The 16,242-nt window shown below is 40.6% G+C and overlaps 1 protein-coding gene across 10 annotated transcripts in view; it reads left to right on the top strand.

Moving 5' to 3' along the window:
- Window positions 1-16,242, top strand: part of nbeab (neurobeachin b) — a 200,852-nt gene that overhangs the window by 1,133 nt on the left and 183,477 nt on the right. The gene's annotated exons all lie outside the window — the stretch shown is intronic.

Here is a 16,242-nt window from a genome sequence, read left to right as displayed (position 1 = left end):
GTAGCTCCTCAGCAACGTGGTAAACAGGATGAATATTCTGGTTCTGCTCATAACTAAAGTATGCACTTGTGTTATGATGCCATTTATTTTGACCCACGGGGTATTTGTTTGCAGCCGTTTCCATTCCCCTGTCTAAACAGGCCTGAAGAGTCCATTCTCATAATTCATTGTTTATTATAGCTGCAGCAAAGTGAGTCGGGAGCGAGACGTAATGATTTCAGTACAAGGGGTCTGGGGATTTGAACCCGTGGTACGACCAGGGCTAGTAAATGAAACCAGTCATCTCCCTCGGCGTGAGCTAACACGAAATAAAGAGGCTGTGAATCCAGTTCATACCTTTTGGCTTTGACCATCTGCAGGGCTATTACAGAGCCTGTTTGGAGTCGTTGGCCTCTTCTTGTTAGTACACTGGAGATTAATTACTAACTGTTCTGGCACAACAGAGATCCACTTTGTGGAGCAGGACAAATTGTAGCCTTTGGCATGTTCAGACATGAGAGTGGTACTCTCTCTGACACCTTGCCCCCTAACACTTTGAAGTGCTGTGTTCATAGGAAGTGTGCACAGGGCAAAAGGAATAATACACTACACAGTTGCCATTTCTATACTGATTCTCCAGACAAAATTGCACATTTATATGCACCAGACACTGATCTTTTAGTCATTTCTCTACGCTGCTTGATTATGTTGACCAACTAATTGCAGATAAATTGTCACGGCTGTCTTGTGCTCCTTGGTGCAGGTTTTGTTTCAAACTAATTTGTCAGTGCTCTTCTATGTAACATACAGTAGGATGCTGTGTATTCCAACAATTCCTAGCCACATACAGGTCACAAACTTTTGAATGACAGAATTAATTAACAGAGTGCATTGCTGTGGCTAGCTATTCAGGATATCAGACCAATTTGATTCTGCTTGACTTGTTTGAGAACAAAAAATTCAACTTTAATCGAAACAATGTGCGTACAAATAAACCACAAATAACGCAGCAATCTTGGGACCAGACTACACAGTAATTGGTAATATATCTGCCTCTTCATCTAAATTGCATCACAGACTGAGCACTAACCCGCCTGTCAGATTCCATGAACAGGATTTTTGTGTCCTGAAAAGTTCAGGTTGGATTTCAAGTGCAGAATGTCTGAAGATTCTGAATGATTCCAAACCGTATCTCATCGGGTCCAATTTGTGGAGTAATGAAATAATAATGTTTTTCTTCATCTCCAAAGTACATCTCAGAAAAGAAATTGTGGTTTGAAGATTGGCTTGAACATCTGTTATGAAAATGTTTCTTATTCTGTTATTTTCTGATTTTTATAGTAGGCAACCTACTGCTTTTTCCAAGATGAGAAAATAGGAGTCGATAATTGCCACCTAAAATGAGTCATTCAATGAACGGTTCTCTGACAGAAGAGAAGGTCACATTACTCAGCCTGCATCTTCATAATCAAAGTCAAGTATGTTCTGATGGATAATACATTAGAGATTCAGATTTAAAGAAGCTGGTGTCACCTATAAAATTAGGGAAATGCTTTCAAAGCGCATCTTCATCTCGAACTTGACATTTGGGATTAACAGGGTTCCCGTGTGCTGTCAACAGATTGTTGATATTAATACAAAAAGCATGACAAGTATGCCATGTCAGGTTAGAGTTATCACACAGCTTATTTAGGCCTAAATAAGGGGATGCTTCACCCAAATTCTGTGTTTTTAGTATCAAATTCAAACCCCCTGCAGGCTTGCAAGGTAGGTTTAAAATATTTCTACTGAGCTGTCATCTACTTGAACCTTATACCAGTTGCACCAAGTCCAGCAATTTTTCATGGTGGGGAAAAAATATCAAAACCCTCATTGAAATTTGTAAGACCACTCCTGTAACATAATCCACTTACCCCCTATATTTGTATGCTCATATTTTACCCAAGGGAGCCAAACTTTCTGTTTGTAGCTCCTGCAATCAGCAGTTTGTTTGCTTGTCTCAAGGTCTTGTCTTAAGCAAACCTAACAAACAGGTGAAGTATTTTTCAGCAAATGATTTTGGTTTTCACTGTGTGTTAAAGGAACATGAGAGGATAAAAATGCTACAGGACTGGCTTGATTCTGTAGTAGTGATGTTGGGGCTGATGAACAGAGATATGCAGATCTGCGCTCAGGCTGACCAGAAGCACAATTTCCCATGAAGAACAAAACTGCCAATATGGCCTTTCAAGCCTACAGGGATGCTGAAAAGATTTTTGGTGCATTATCACTTCAATTACATGCTTCACCTTGCTGGCTCTATAAAAGGGGGATGAAATCCTCTACCAGCTGCCAAACATAGGGTTTTATGAAAAACATTTTCAGAAAACTCTTCTACTAACAGAAGTAGATTGCTCTTGCTACTACAGTATTCCCTTCCCATCTGTGTCAGTGATTTTACAGTAAATTCTCTTACTTGCTAAGTCCTTACTGTAGGGAGGCCCACTTTTTGCTTATTTAATATAGATTTGTATTGTCAGCTTAGATGGAGAGCACAGCAGCACATGTTGGTGTTTTATCTGTCCTCAATGCTTTGTTAAATAGATTATCGATGATAGTTGCCAAATCAATTACCACTAGATTAATGACATTACACATGCTACTACAATTAGCATTATGATAGGTGCAATGATGCACACTGAACTGTACTGAGTAATCACTGATCCTCGCTGTTTCTGATTACAACATGCTCTTGAGAACAGTTTCCCTGAATTAAAACAAAAATAGAAAGGACATGCATTACTGTTTAAAACCTGTAAAATGCTCAGCTTTGAATAAAGGCCGTGCAAGCCAACACACCTGAATTGTGTGAATGCTCCAACAGAGTGGTGTTAGCAGAATGATCTGGAGCTCAACCAGTTGCACTAAATAGGGCTTTGTCACTCTGCCCATGATAATTAGTGTTCTGCCAGTTATAACTTGTTTTGGTTTGTAGTACTTACACTCCTGAAAAGTTAACTTTGCTATATATTACTAAATACTGGTAATTTTCTTTCTCAATTACATAATCTATCTGGAGATTTTTGGACAGCAGTTTTTTTTTTTTTTGAGTGAAGAGCCTGAGAATGTATTTTTTCAACCAAAGAGGTGTTGGGGGCGGATGTATAAGGACAAGACTGTTACAGCTGGATCTGGGGTTTGCAGCCTGAGTCCCACATGTGATTAGCTTCAGGAAACAAAAGCTCTTTGGTCAAATTTAGAAAGATATTGTGGTGTCTGGTAAACTGTATGGATTGTGCTTTAGTGGTGTTTCCTCAAGCAGTTTGAGATCACAAAATAGTGTATACAAGGCCAAGTCCCTTTGGTTGTCATTGCAGTACATTTTTTGTTTATTTTTCACGTGCTATTTCTTGCCAAGTAGTCTTCATGAATGACTCCCTCCAATTGAGGGAGCTAACATTGTGTAGTTATGGAGTGCGTTTATATGTGATCGAAAGATATAACCTAAGAACCAAGTGTTGCTGGTGACTGCATACAGTTTACTTCCATAAGTGAGTTTGTTAATGCTGTAGTCATCATAGCAAGATGCAAGATTGGATTTTTGAATAGAAAATATTACTAGTGATTTGTGATATGTTTTGTATCAATGTTTCCTCATGCTCTTTGTTTAAAATGTAATTTGACTGACATCAGTATTTTGTGCAGTAAATTAGTTGAAACAGTAAACTTAGTTTCTCTTCGAAGATGAATTATGTTTTGGAAAATTTTATTGAATTTATTTCCTGAACCGCTCAATAGTTTTGGCACGAGCCAGCAAATTTTAGAAATATGCTATAAATCTGTTTTTGAAAATGTTGTGTCACTGAGTAGCGCTAATCAGACCGCAACAGAGCCAGTTGGCATTCTTTAGGGACAAAGTGTGAGGAGGAAAACACTGTATCTCAGAACCTTCACATCGTTTTTTTTTTTGGAGAGGCTAAGTTCCGGACATCACTACAGGATGCAAATAGCTGCAAAGAATGTACAGACAAGTGAGAAATTAAAGGAAGGACCCTCGACACCTTCAGTGAGGTGATCTGGTGGCTATGTTATGCTGTCGAGGGCATTTTGTTGACATGGTTTGGACCCACTTGTACCCTTAGAGGGAAGGGTGACTGCAAATCAATACCAAGCAGTTCTGATTAATCACCTTTATCCTGTGATGAAACCTTTCTATCCTGCTGGTATCTTCCAGGGTGACAATGCTCCCATCCATAGGACACCAGGGGTCACTGAATGGCTTGATGAGAATGATGTGAATCATACGCTATGGCGCTTGCAGTCACCAGATCTCAACCTATTTGAAAATCTATGGGAGATTTGAGACCACTGTGTCAGAAATCACTCTGCACCACCATCATCATCAAAACACCAATTGAGGGATTATCTTTTGGAGGAATCGTGTTCTTTTTCTCCAGTAGAGTGTTCGAGACTTGGAGAATCAATGTAGCTGTTCTGGCAACACTTGGTGACCCAACTAAGACATGCTGTGCTACTTTTTGCTTTAATTATTCACCTGTCTGTATATGAGAAGTCATTTACCTCAGGCTTGATCAATCTTGAGGGACTCAGTTTTGATCTCACCTCTGTATTGTATTCAATTACAATAGTGTGTGTATAAAATAATAACTTCTGCCCACTGTCCAGATATTTAGTTGGAGTGAATGCTTTAACCCGTTAAGCTTCAGTGTACCGCCGGCGGTACACCTACTAATTTGCATAGGAATTTCAAGAATGTCCGACGGCTGCAAACGTGCTTATACAAACACTATACGCCGATGAAAAGCTTAGATTCTCATGAATCCGCCAGTATAAACCACTTTCAGATGCGATTACCACAGCGGGTGAGAAAAACACATTTGTCCGACAAAAACGAATATTCATCCATCCGTTCTCTATACACATTTCCGGGTTCATTATTACACACAAAAAAAAAGATTCCACAAAAAACGGCCATAATCCAATCTTTTACATCCAGATGACACAAGCCAGTAAACTATTTTGTCCAAAACGTGTCCTGAAGTCGGTATAAAATCCCCGAATCTGTCGTTTTCAAGGAAATGCACCTCGCTATGCAAGTCCAATATTCCCCGTATTTTTCGTAATTTTTTTTATTTAAAAATAGAATATTAGCGATTTTTTTTTGTTGTACTGAAAACGGCTGGAATTGACTGAAGCTTAAAGGGTTAAATAGCTCATAGTTGTGAGGGTGAGTGACTTTCTGTCTGAGCTGACCTCAATCATGGGCTCATGATGCGTCCAGAGACTGTTTGTCCTCTGCCAGCCGAATAATGACAGGCTGCAACCTCCTGCATGTGAAAATGGACCTAACGAGAATGTTCTGTATGTTCCATTTAAGTGATTGATTAAACAGCTTGGGGACACATCCGTTTGGCACTTCAACAAACACTGTTTCACTGTAAACATTAGCAAGTTAATTAAGTAAGAGTTGGACATCATTGGCCCACATGACCCCCCAAAATCTTGTTTGTGTAATTGAATGAGCTAAACACCAAGATGCTACAGTTTTGTGCCACCGTCTCTTATCAAAACTAATTAAAAGGGGATGCCATTAATCTTTCATGTACAGTCAGGCTCAAATGAAAGCTGTAATTAAGATAATGTGTTATAAGACAGGTTGCAAAGTCCTGCCTTCAAGGTTGATGTAATTCCACAGGAATTAAATACAGTAACAAAGGGGAGCCCTGCAATTTTGCTTTGAGACATTATCTTACTTGTATCTATGGAGTTTGTCTTTTGTATGTCACTGTATATTAGATATGCATCAATGTAGTAATGTCCCTTGATTTACAAAAAAATAAATAAAAAAAACTGTGGTGTTTGCCTGTCTCACTGAGCAAGGTAATGTATTCCACAGCACTGGAAGTACTAAGAAAATGGATTGCTTAATAATCTTTGGAATAATAAGTAGCCTGCCTCCTGTGATCTGAGTGTACGTGGTGTAATATAAGGTCTGAGGAGTTCTGCAAAATAGGAAGGTACTAATCCACCGAGAGTTTTGTTGGTAATAAGTAGCAGTGTGTAGTCTGACCTGGATGAGGCAGGAAGCCATTGGTGTGAAGGCAGAATTGGTGCTATTATTTATTTATTTACTTGTTTTCTTTTACTTTTTCTTTTTGCTCCTTGTATGAGTACATTTTGTACTAGCTGGAATTTCTTAATGCTACTAAGACCTAAGAGGAACATGTTGCAGATGAAAATAATACTGCTACCCAGACTGAGAGCTGAATTTGATAAATGTGATTATGACGAACAGTAATAGGCATTTTGGCCTTGGGTTGTTGCCTGCATCTGAAAAACAGATGTGACATAATTTTATCATTGCGTAAACTGCACTTCATGTTGGCACCAATATTACTTTTGTTGTCTGCTACCTCATAGCCTCATTATGTCGGTTGCTTCCATCCACGTAAAGTTTGTAACAGCTTGTCAAAATTGCTTGCAGTTGTTAGATGATATTGCCAACAGCTAATCTGCCAGTCGGTAAGAGACTTTGTTGAAATATTGAACTTCTTCTACTGAAGGGAAAGTAGACAGTGCAGGATCAAGGAAAGCTTTCTGATCTCAGGTTTTCAGCTATAGATGCAAGATTTGACATGGATTCGGTGCCATTCTTATTAAGAAGCAAATGTCTCCCCCCACCCCAAAGCCAAGCTACTACTTTAACATTCTCTAGATAGTCACTAAAATTGTGTCAGTCGTTTGACCTCATCTGAGCTTTCGAAGTCCATCCCGCGTGGCCTCTACTTTAAAAACCAAAGATAACATGCTCATTATATGCAACAGCCTCGAGCTGTCTATCACAATCTTTTATTATTACGTAACAACAAAATGAAAACAATAGGGCTGGCCCGAATAGTGGTTTCTGGCCTCCGAATATTCGGGCCCTATTAAAGACGAATATCCAGATATTCGTTCGGGGGGTGCGCGCGGGGGTGCACGGCAGCGACGACGGCCCGAATATTCAGATCCGTTCGTCTGGTTCGTGCGGCAGCGCGGCAACATATTTATTATAATATTAATTATCTAAGTTTTCTCTTTGATACATCATCCTTCTGTTGAGACCCTGATAGGTTCTAATTCTGTTGCAAAATACTGATCTCTGACAGGTGAAGAGAGCATCTGCCATTAATCATAAATCAGGCACTGATGAGCATTTTAGTATAGACCATGACTCAAAGGAAAACTTTCAGTTCTTACTCTGACGACTGTCTTTAGAGGCATCTGGAATCCTTGATGTCCTAAACCGAAAGAAGAGATGGTAAATTTAACATGTATGTTTTGTCTTTGGGGCAGTTGAAAACAGTGTTTATCAAAGAAAATGCTTTGCATTGGGAATTAATTAGAAATGGCCCCGCAAAATTAATTAACTTTTCTTTCACTGTGTTGTTGAACTAAAATCCTTGCCAGAGCAAAACCTTTATTTCCCCGTCTGCCTTCCCCCCAAAAAAACAAAAGCAAAAAAAAATCCCTGACAAACAAACAAAACCAGACCAAAAGAAAACAAACAAATAAAAAAAAACTACTTTAATCTGCGGCTCACTTGCTGTCGAGGGACAATCAGTATATCTGGAGATGCATAATAGATGAAAGACAAGAGCTGAGACTTGTGTGTGGCTTCAGCTGCTTTCAGTTATGGTTGGCCGACACTGTGTTGGTCCCTCTGCTGCTGTTCAGGCAGTTGCACACTTTGATCAATCTTGGATCAATCTGACCTCTGGGTGCTGGTACAGTTTTAGAAATATCACACTCACTCCATTGTTTGTGTGTTTTTTCTAGAAATATTAGCTTGTGAGATCCTGCCTTTTTTATTCTTTTACCGAAGGCTCACAGCATGTATGGCATCACCTTCAGACATACTATGTAATTGATTTACACTTCATTTTCCATTAGCCCATTTAAAATTCTGCTGGAAAAAATACAAACAAGTCTGCAGTGACATGAAGAATTATACTGAGATTGTGGTCTGCTTTTGGATTTGTTAAAACAGAATAAGCAATTGTAGAAAGGTCCTACTGATCTATGCATTGTATCCTGCTGATGCTCTCCTGTAGTTGAACACATTCAGACCTCTGTGTGGAGTAGGTTAACGAGAGATCACTGGAATGCATGGATGTGAGTATCACATTAATGCCGGTGATATACCACGGAAAGTACCAATATGCTACATCCTCTATATGATAATAGAGTTAACCATCATTCTTCAGGAGCAGCTGTATTACCTTCCTGAGTTCTTTACAGAGCCTTTCATATTTTTTAGTTTGAACCACATGCACTGTAGGGAGCTACAGTACAGTAAAACTGTGCTTCCTTAGTTAAGTTTATTTTCAACTAAGCCATCCAATTTCTGCCAACAGCAGTTTTCTCTGATCTACTCCATGATAATCTTCTTAGGATTTGAGGGAAAATTGAAATTCCAATTCTGTGCAAATTTGTTTGTTTAAAAGTGATTTATCTGAACTCTCAATTGACTCAGGGAGTTTGCTGATATGCACTTTCCTGTCTTCAACCAAGGACAAAGCAAAGGACTGTATTTTTGCCATTTTTTTTTACATTCTGCAACGTCAGCAAATGCTTCTTCTTTTAATATCCAAGTAAAACAGCCTTCTTAGTTTCCATGAGGTCTCTGCAGGTTATAAAATGTTCCTGTTGCCTGATTCATCATTTTTTTTAATCACTGTATGTTGTTGTTTGTTGCACATTAAAAAAAAAAGAATAGGAATAGTAGTATTAATATTTTTTGTTGTTGTGACTACTGCCATAGTCATTTTTCACACAACTTCTTGGGCTACTAGCATACTTTTACTTGCCAAGTTAAGATAAGAGATACGAAAGATGAGCTGCAACTCTATTAATCCAGAAGGAAAATTCTTTTCCCAAATATTGCTCAGAAAACAAAAATAAATTAAAGCTGCAAGCAGCGATGGACGGGTCCTCGCATCCACGCTGGTCGGTGAATCCACGCACGTCCACCAGGTGGCGCTGTGACTGAGAGTGTACGTCGGCCTCTGAATCGCATCTGGACCAGAGTCCAATCATACATGTAAAATTTCAGCCAGACTGTAGCATGTTCAGAGCAGTTATAGAGCATTTCCTGTCTATCCACCAGGTGGCGCTGTAACTCAGAGTGTATTTCACACAGTGGATGTGATGAGGGTTGGACTCTGATCACTCATGAAAAGTTTCAGGCTGATTTGATCATGTAGAGGCCAGTTATACAGCATTTACTGTCCCTCCATCAGGTGGCGCTGCGACTGAGAGTGTCTGTTGGCCTGTAGATGTGATCAGGATTGGATTGTGATCACACATGGAAAGTTTGAGGCAGATTGGAGCATGCAGAGGAGAGTTATACAGCAGTTGATGTTTCATGGCGAAGCATCAAAACGCTGATGGTCGCCATGGCCACGCCATTTGGCTTCTGGTTAAACTTTTGATAACTTTTCCAAACCAAGTCCTGCTGTGTGGACTGACAAAATTTCAGGTCTCCTGGAATTATCCCCTAGGAGGTATTAACTCTCAAAAATGAGAAAAATCATCAAAAATCTCACAATTAATCCAAGATGGCCGACTTCCTGTTGGGTTTAGGACATGGCTCCAAGAGGCTTTTTTGTGCGTCCTGATGTGCTCTATAAGCCTCCCAAATTTCATGGATGTAGGTGAAACGTGCTGGGGGGGCTGTTTGTTAAAAATACTGTAGGGGGCGCTATAGCATGTGCAGTGCCGAGATGCATACAGTGTTGTTCCTTGGGTCAATGGTGATGTGTGTGGTAATTTTTGTGAGCATTGGAGTATTCCTAACCTGTCAGAAAGGGCTTTGTTTTTCATGGCGATATTTGGTTGCTACGGCAACAGCGTTACATGAAATGTCACACCCTTCACAGTGTGTGATTGTCAAGAGGTGAAGACTCGACTGACCAATTTCCAGCATGATATCACCAAGTTTGGGGCCATTGTACCTGAAAATATAAGGCCTTAAACTTACTATTACCAACAGGTGGCGCTATGACTTTTTCAAAATTTATGAGTGTGGATGTGTTCAGACTGGACCTGGTATCCAGCATGTGAAGTCTGAGGCAGATAGGATGTTGTTCAGCTGAGATATGAATCGTTAAATTTTCATGGCGAAACATCGAAATTGGTTTGGCCGCCACAGACACGCCCTTTGATGACAAGTCACCATTTTCACTGGGATGCATCATCAATGTGTTTAGGCTGTTGTCACTGCATTTGAAGTGAATATGATCAACTGGGTAACAATAGGGCATGAAAGTGTAAAAGATGTCTATTTCCTGAAACCACAAGGTGGCGCTATGACTGTCAATGAATATCCCTATGTGGATGACATCAGGACAGGACTGTCATCATACATGTAAAGTTTCAGGCAGATTGGAGCATGTTGAGAAGAATTAGACACCACTTCCTGTTTCATGGCGAAGGATCAGTTGTTTGAGGCTCCGCCATGGCCACACCTTTTGGCTTCTGGTTGAGTTTTTGATAACTTTTCATCAGAAAGGTCTGGTGCATGTACTGGCCAAATTTCAGTTCTCTCAGACTTATCCACTAGGAGCTATAAATTTTGACAAATGTACAGCAAATTCAAGATGGCCGACTTCCTGTTGGGTTTAGGGTGTGGCTGTGATTGACTTTTTGGTGTGTCCTGATGTGGTGCATATGCCCACCAAATATTGTAGCTGTAAATAAAACATTGTGGAAGTTGGCCTAATGACCACTGTTTCAATTTTGCAGGTGGCGCTATAGAGCCATTTTTTCACACATATGCGCAACTCCCATAAAATATCAAATTTTTCGCCAGTCCTGATGTGCACGCCAAATTTCACGCGTTTTGGTTCATGATAAGGCCGCCAAAAAGGCAAGTCATTTCCCGAGGAGCGATTAAGTTTGAAAAATTTACAGCAAATTGAAGATGGCCGACTTCCTGTTGGGTTTAGGGCGTGGCTGTAATTGACTTTTTGGTGTGTCCAGATGTTCTGCATATGCCCACCAAATATTGTAGCTGTACATGAAACATTGTGGCAGTTGGCCTAATGACTACTTTTTCAAGTTTGCAGGTGGCGCTATAGAGCCATTTTGCCACGCACATGCGCAACTCCCATAAAATATCAAATTTTTCGCCAGTCCTGATGTGCATGCCAAATTTCACGCGTTTTGGAGTATGATAAGGCCGCCAAAAAGCCAATTTACTTTACGGGAGAAAAAAAAAAAAAAAAAAATAATAATAATAATAATAATTAAAGCTGCAAGCAGCGATGGACGGGTCCTCGCATCCACGCTGGTCGTGAATCCACGCACGTCCACCAGGTGGCGCTGTGACTGAGAGTGTATGTCGGCCTCTGAATCGCATCTGGACCAGAGTCCAATCATACATTTAAAATTTCAGCCAGACTGTAGCATGTTCAGAGCAGTTATAGAGCATTTCCTGTCTATCCACCAGGTGGCGCTGTAACTCAGAGTGTATTTCAAACAGTGGATGTGATGAGGGCTGGACTCTGATCACTCATGAAAAGTTTCAGGCTGATTTGATCATGTAGAGGCCAGTTATACAGCATTTACTGTCCCTCCATCAGGTGGCGCTGCGACTGAGAGTGTCTGTTGGCCTGTAGATGTGATCAGGATTGGATTGTGATCACACATGGAAAGTTTGAGGCAGATTGGAGCATGCAGAGGAGAGTTATACAGCAGTTGATGTTTCATGGCGAAGCATCAAAACGCTGATGGTCGCCATGGCCACGCCATTTGGCTTCTGGTTAAACTTTTGATAACTTTTCATCACCAAGTCCTGCTGTGTGGACTGACAAAATTTCAGGTCTCCTGGAATTATCCCCTAGGAGGTATTAACTCTCAAAAATGAGAAAAATCATCAAAAATCTCACAATTAATCCAAGATGGCCGACTTCCTGTTGGGTTTAGGACATGGCTCCAAGAGGCTTTTTTGTGCGTCCTGATGTGCTCTATAAGCCTCCCAAATTTCATGGATGTAGGTGAAACGTGCTGGGGGGGCTGTTTGTTAAAAATACTGTAGGGGGCGCTATAGCATGTGCAGTGTCGAGATGCATACAGTGTTGTTCCTTGGGTCAATGGTGATGTGTGTGGTAATTTTTGTGAGCATTGGAGTATTCCTAACCTGTCAGAAAGGGCTTTGTTTTTCATGGCGATATTTGGTTGCTACGGCAACAGCGTTGCATGAAATGTCACACCCTTCACAGTGTGTGATTGTCAAGAGGTGAAGACTCGACTGACCAATTTCCAGCATGATATCACCAAGTTTGGGGCCATTGTACCTGAAAATATAAGGCCTTAAACTTACTATTACCAACAGGTGGCGCTATGACTTTTTCAAAATTTATGAGTGTGGATGTGTTCAGACTGGACCTGGTATCCAGCATGTGAAGTCTGAGGCAGATAGGATGTTGTTCAGCTGAGATACGAATCGTTAAATTTTCATGGCGAAACATGGAAATTGGTTTGGCCGCCACAGACACGCCCTTTGATGACAAGTCACCATTTTCACTGGGATGCATCATCAATGTGTTTAGGCTGTTGTCACTGCATTTGAAGTGAATATGATCAACCGGGTAACAATAGGGCATGAAAGTGTAAAAGATGTCTATTTCCTGAAACCACAAGGTGGCGCTATGACTGTCAATGAATATCCCTATGTGGATGACATCAGGACAGGACTGTCATCATACATGTAAAGTTTCAGGCAGATTGGAGCATGTTGAGAAGAATTAGACACCACTTCCTGTTTCATGGCGAAGGATCAGTTGTTTGAGGCTCCGCCATGGCCACACCTTTTGGCTTCTGGTTGAGTTTTTGATAACTTTTCATCAGAAAGGTCTGGTGCATGTACTGGCCAAATTTCAGTTCTCTCAGACTTATCCACTAGGAGCTATAAATTTTGACAAATGTACAGCAAATTCAAGATGGCCGACTTCCTGTTGGGTTTAGGGTGTGGCTGTGATTGACTTTTTGGTGTGTCCTGATGTGGTGCATATGCCCACCAAATATTGTAGCTGTAAATAAAACATTGTGGAAGTTGGCCTAATGACCACTGTTTCAATTTTGCAGGTGGCGCTATAGAGCCATTTTTTCACACATATGCGCAACTCCCATAAAATATCAAATTTTTCGCCAGTCCTGATGTGCACGCCAAATTTCACGCGTTTTGGTTCATGATAAGGCCGCCAAAAAGGCAAGTCATTTCCCGAGGAGCGATTAAGTTTGAAAAATTTACAGCAAATTGAAGGTGGCCGACTTCCTGTTGGGTTTAGGGCGTGGCTGTAATTGACTTTTTGGTGTGTCCAGATGTTCTGCATATGCCCACCAAATATTGTAGCTGTACATGAAACATTGTGGCAGTTGGCCTAATGACTACTTTTTCAAGTTTGCAGGTGGCGCTATAGAGCCATTTTGCCACGCACATGCGCAACTCCCATAAAATATCAAATTTTTCGCCAGTCCTGATGTGCATGCCAAATTTCACGCGTTTTGGAGTATGATAAGGCCGCCAAAAAGCCAATTTACTTTACGGGAGAAAAAAAAAAAAATAATAATAATAATAATAATAATAATAATAATAATAAACCCTAGGGTTTCAATAGGGTCCTTGGCACCGCTGGTGCCTTGGACAGTCGGTGCCCTGGCACCGCCTGTCCTTCGCACCCTCGGTGCTCGGACCCTAATGACCTGAGAAATGCAGTGCCTTGCAGAAAAGCAAAAAAGATATAGGTAGGAAATGAAAATAAGTGACTAAAAATAAGACTTTGATAGAAAAAGTATTAAGTAATACTAGGAACCATACTGAGATAGTAAAACGTCACAAATGATAATGAAATATTGCACGCGATAAAGAAATTTTGCTTATTTAAGCTGTACTACAATTTTAATTCTTTGTCTGTTCACTTGTGCTGAGTTTGGAATACCTGTGTAAGCCAGCTTTCATTATGGCAACATCAGCAACATGGAAATGCAGTTTTTTTTCTTAAATGGTTCCACTGATAACAGCCAGAGCAGTAAGGAAATTTTAAGAGAAGGGTCAAACGGCATTGAAAAGGCCACGGTTCTATTTTCTCTGTTGTCCCTTTGGCCTTACTGTTCTCCAGCTATTCATCCGTCCTACTTGTGCACTGTTACTCCAGAGAGATGCTGATAGTATATTATTGGGCTGCTGCCTACATTAGTGTCGGGATGCATTCTAGCATGCATCCCCCAATTCAGTGGGGGGATGTTGACCAGGGACACAACTGAGTCCTCGGTGTGGGGACTTTTGTCTTTCCGGGCTTATTCTGATGGAAGTGTTTTACTGTGCTACAGTACAATATGATGTAGAAAAGTGAGGAAAATGTTGTTGAGAGAGGTGATTGGAAAAAAGCCCTTCTTTTGTTCCAAGTAATCTTTTCTGTTTCCTTGCTATCCAGGCATGGTATAGTAACGCCTACATACACTTGCACGCCCACTAAACTGAGAACTGAAGGTTTTCGGTGGAGCTGAAGTTTAAATTTGTCTGCTCGCAAAACCACGTTAAGTCTGGCGGCTTTCTTACCAAGTATTAGTGTATTTGTTCATTTATTTGTGAATGTAGCCATTTATTTACAAGGAAAAGTCATATTCAGATTTCAAATCTTATTCATGTCCTGGCTGTGCTGCATAGAAGTATTTCCAACAGCGTGCCGCTGCTTTCTTGCCGGATGTCTGGTTGTGGTTGTGCTGTGATGATAATTCTTTGTTACACTGAGAAGACATTCCATTGATGTTTCATCCAATTTGGCATCAATCATCCTCCTCCAACCTCCGAAGGGCATATTGCAAGAAAGTCTGTTACAGTCTGCCCGTAGAGATTAGTCTGTGATGAAGTTAGACCACTGTACATACTTTACATACTGTACATATGAATGGATTTCATCTGTTTTTGCTCATCTAGATTAATCATTTTTTGAATGACATGGGAACATTTTACACCTTACATGCCAAAGCCACTGACAGAACAACAGGATCTTTATTACATAAAACACACTGCTGGCATTACTCAACTGTGGTCACATACTGCACCATTGTTACCCAGACCTGTTTACAGCCAGGGACAAGCGTGCTGGATCATCATCATCAGTAGCAACAATGTGAATACTCAAGCTCTCTCTCGGGTGGAGCTGGTGCTGGCAGTCGACCAAATCCCAGCCTAGGTGTTGCGTTGTCTCCCCCCGCAGGGACAAAGCCCTGCACACACATGCTCATTTCTATGGAGATGAGCTGCATCTCTGATCAGGCAAACATGCAAAGTCATATTGCTCGCTGCAGCAGGATAACAGCACTGTAGCAAAGTGTTCACATCGCAGTGCAGATGCAGCAGAAGCAAAGATAGAAAGACTTGATAACTACAGAGAGAAGGTGCTAATAAAATATGTGGCTCTGTTACTGACAGTCATTATGTGTTATAGTGGTGTTGAAAGAAACAAAATCTTTGTTTAATTTGCACGTGATGAATGAACAAAACATAGGATTCATTACAGATAAGTCAGGACATGTCTTCATCTGGTGTAATGTTGGAAAATAGCCTGTGCATTTGTATTGGATGTGGCGGGAATGAACTTTTTTGACACACAGGAGGAACTGATTTCTTCATATGTATTCAATTTCAAATTTCTCAGCTTTCTTACCCTCTTTGTAACCAGGTGGTGATTAGAAAGGGGATGAACAAAAAGTGCGTAAAGTAAAACGTGTACATAATATATGGTCTAGGGGTGGAGAAAACATTGTGTCCCTGATGTTACATTTTCCGGAGGCAGTGAATGAAAGAATAGATCAGTCAGTATTGTGTGTTCTAACATAAATCATCGTTCTGAGTGCTGTGCTTTAAGAAATACAAGTGCTTGAACACATGTTCACTGTCATACAACAGGAGCTTCCCAGTGAGAAGGCAGAGCATCTCGTCTCTCCATCTCTGCTAGTAACAGAGCACATACAAGAGAGAGGATAGCCCACTTTATTGGTGGAGCATAAGGAATGATGTCCGTATTACAGGAAGTGACAGATTTATAATTCTCTGTTGCACATGAGCCACTAGGCAGTTAATGATGTGTGCTGTGAATACAGATTTCTACATTATGCCTGACAAAGCTGGCATTGTTGATGGGATGGTTCTGTTTGGAATATGTTATGTTTTCATTTACACTTCATTCCCTTTGGTCTTCAAGTGCAACAGCACTG

Source organism: Acanthochromis polyacanthus, chromosome 13 (assembly GCF_021347895.1).
Source record: "Acanthochromis polyacanthus isolate Apoly-LR-REF ecotype Palm Island chromosome 13, KAUST_Apoly_ChrSc, whole genome shotgun sequence".
NCBI lineage: Eukaryota > Metazoa > Chordata > Actinopteri > Pomacentridae > Acanthochromis > Acanthochromis polyacanthus.
The sequence above is the reverse complement of the archived record's forward strand: the minus strand, read 5'-3'. Positions and strand labels throughout refer to the sequence as shown.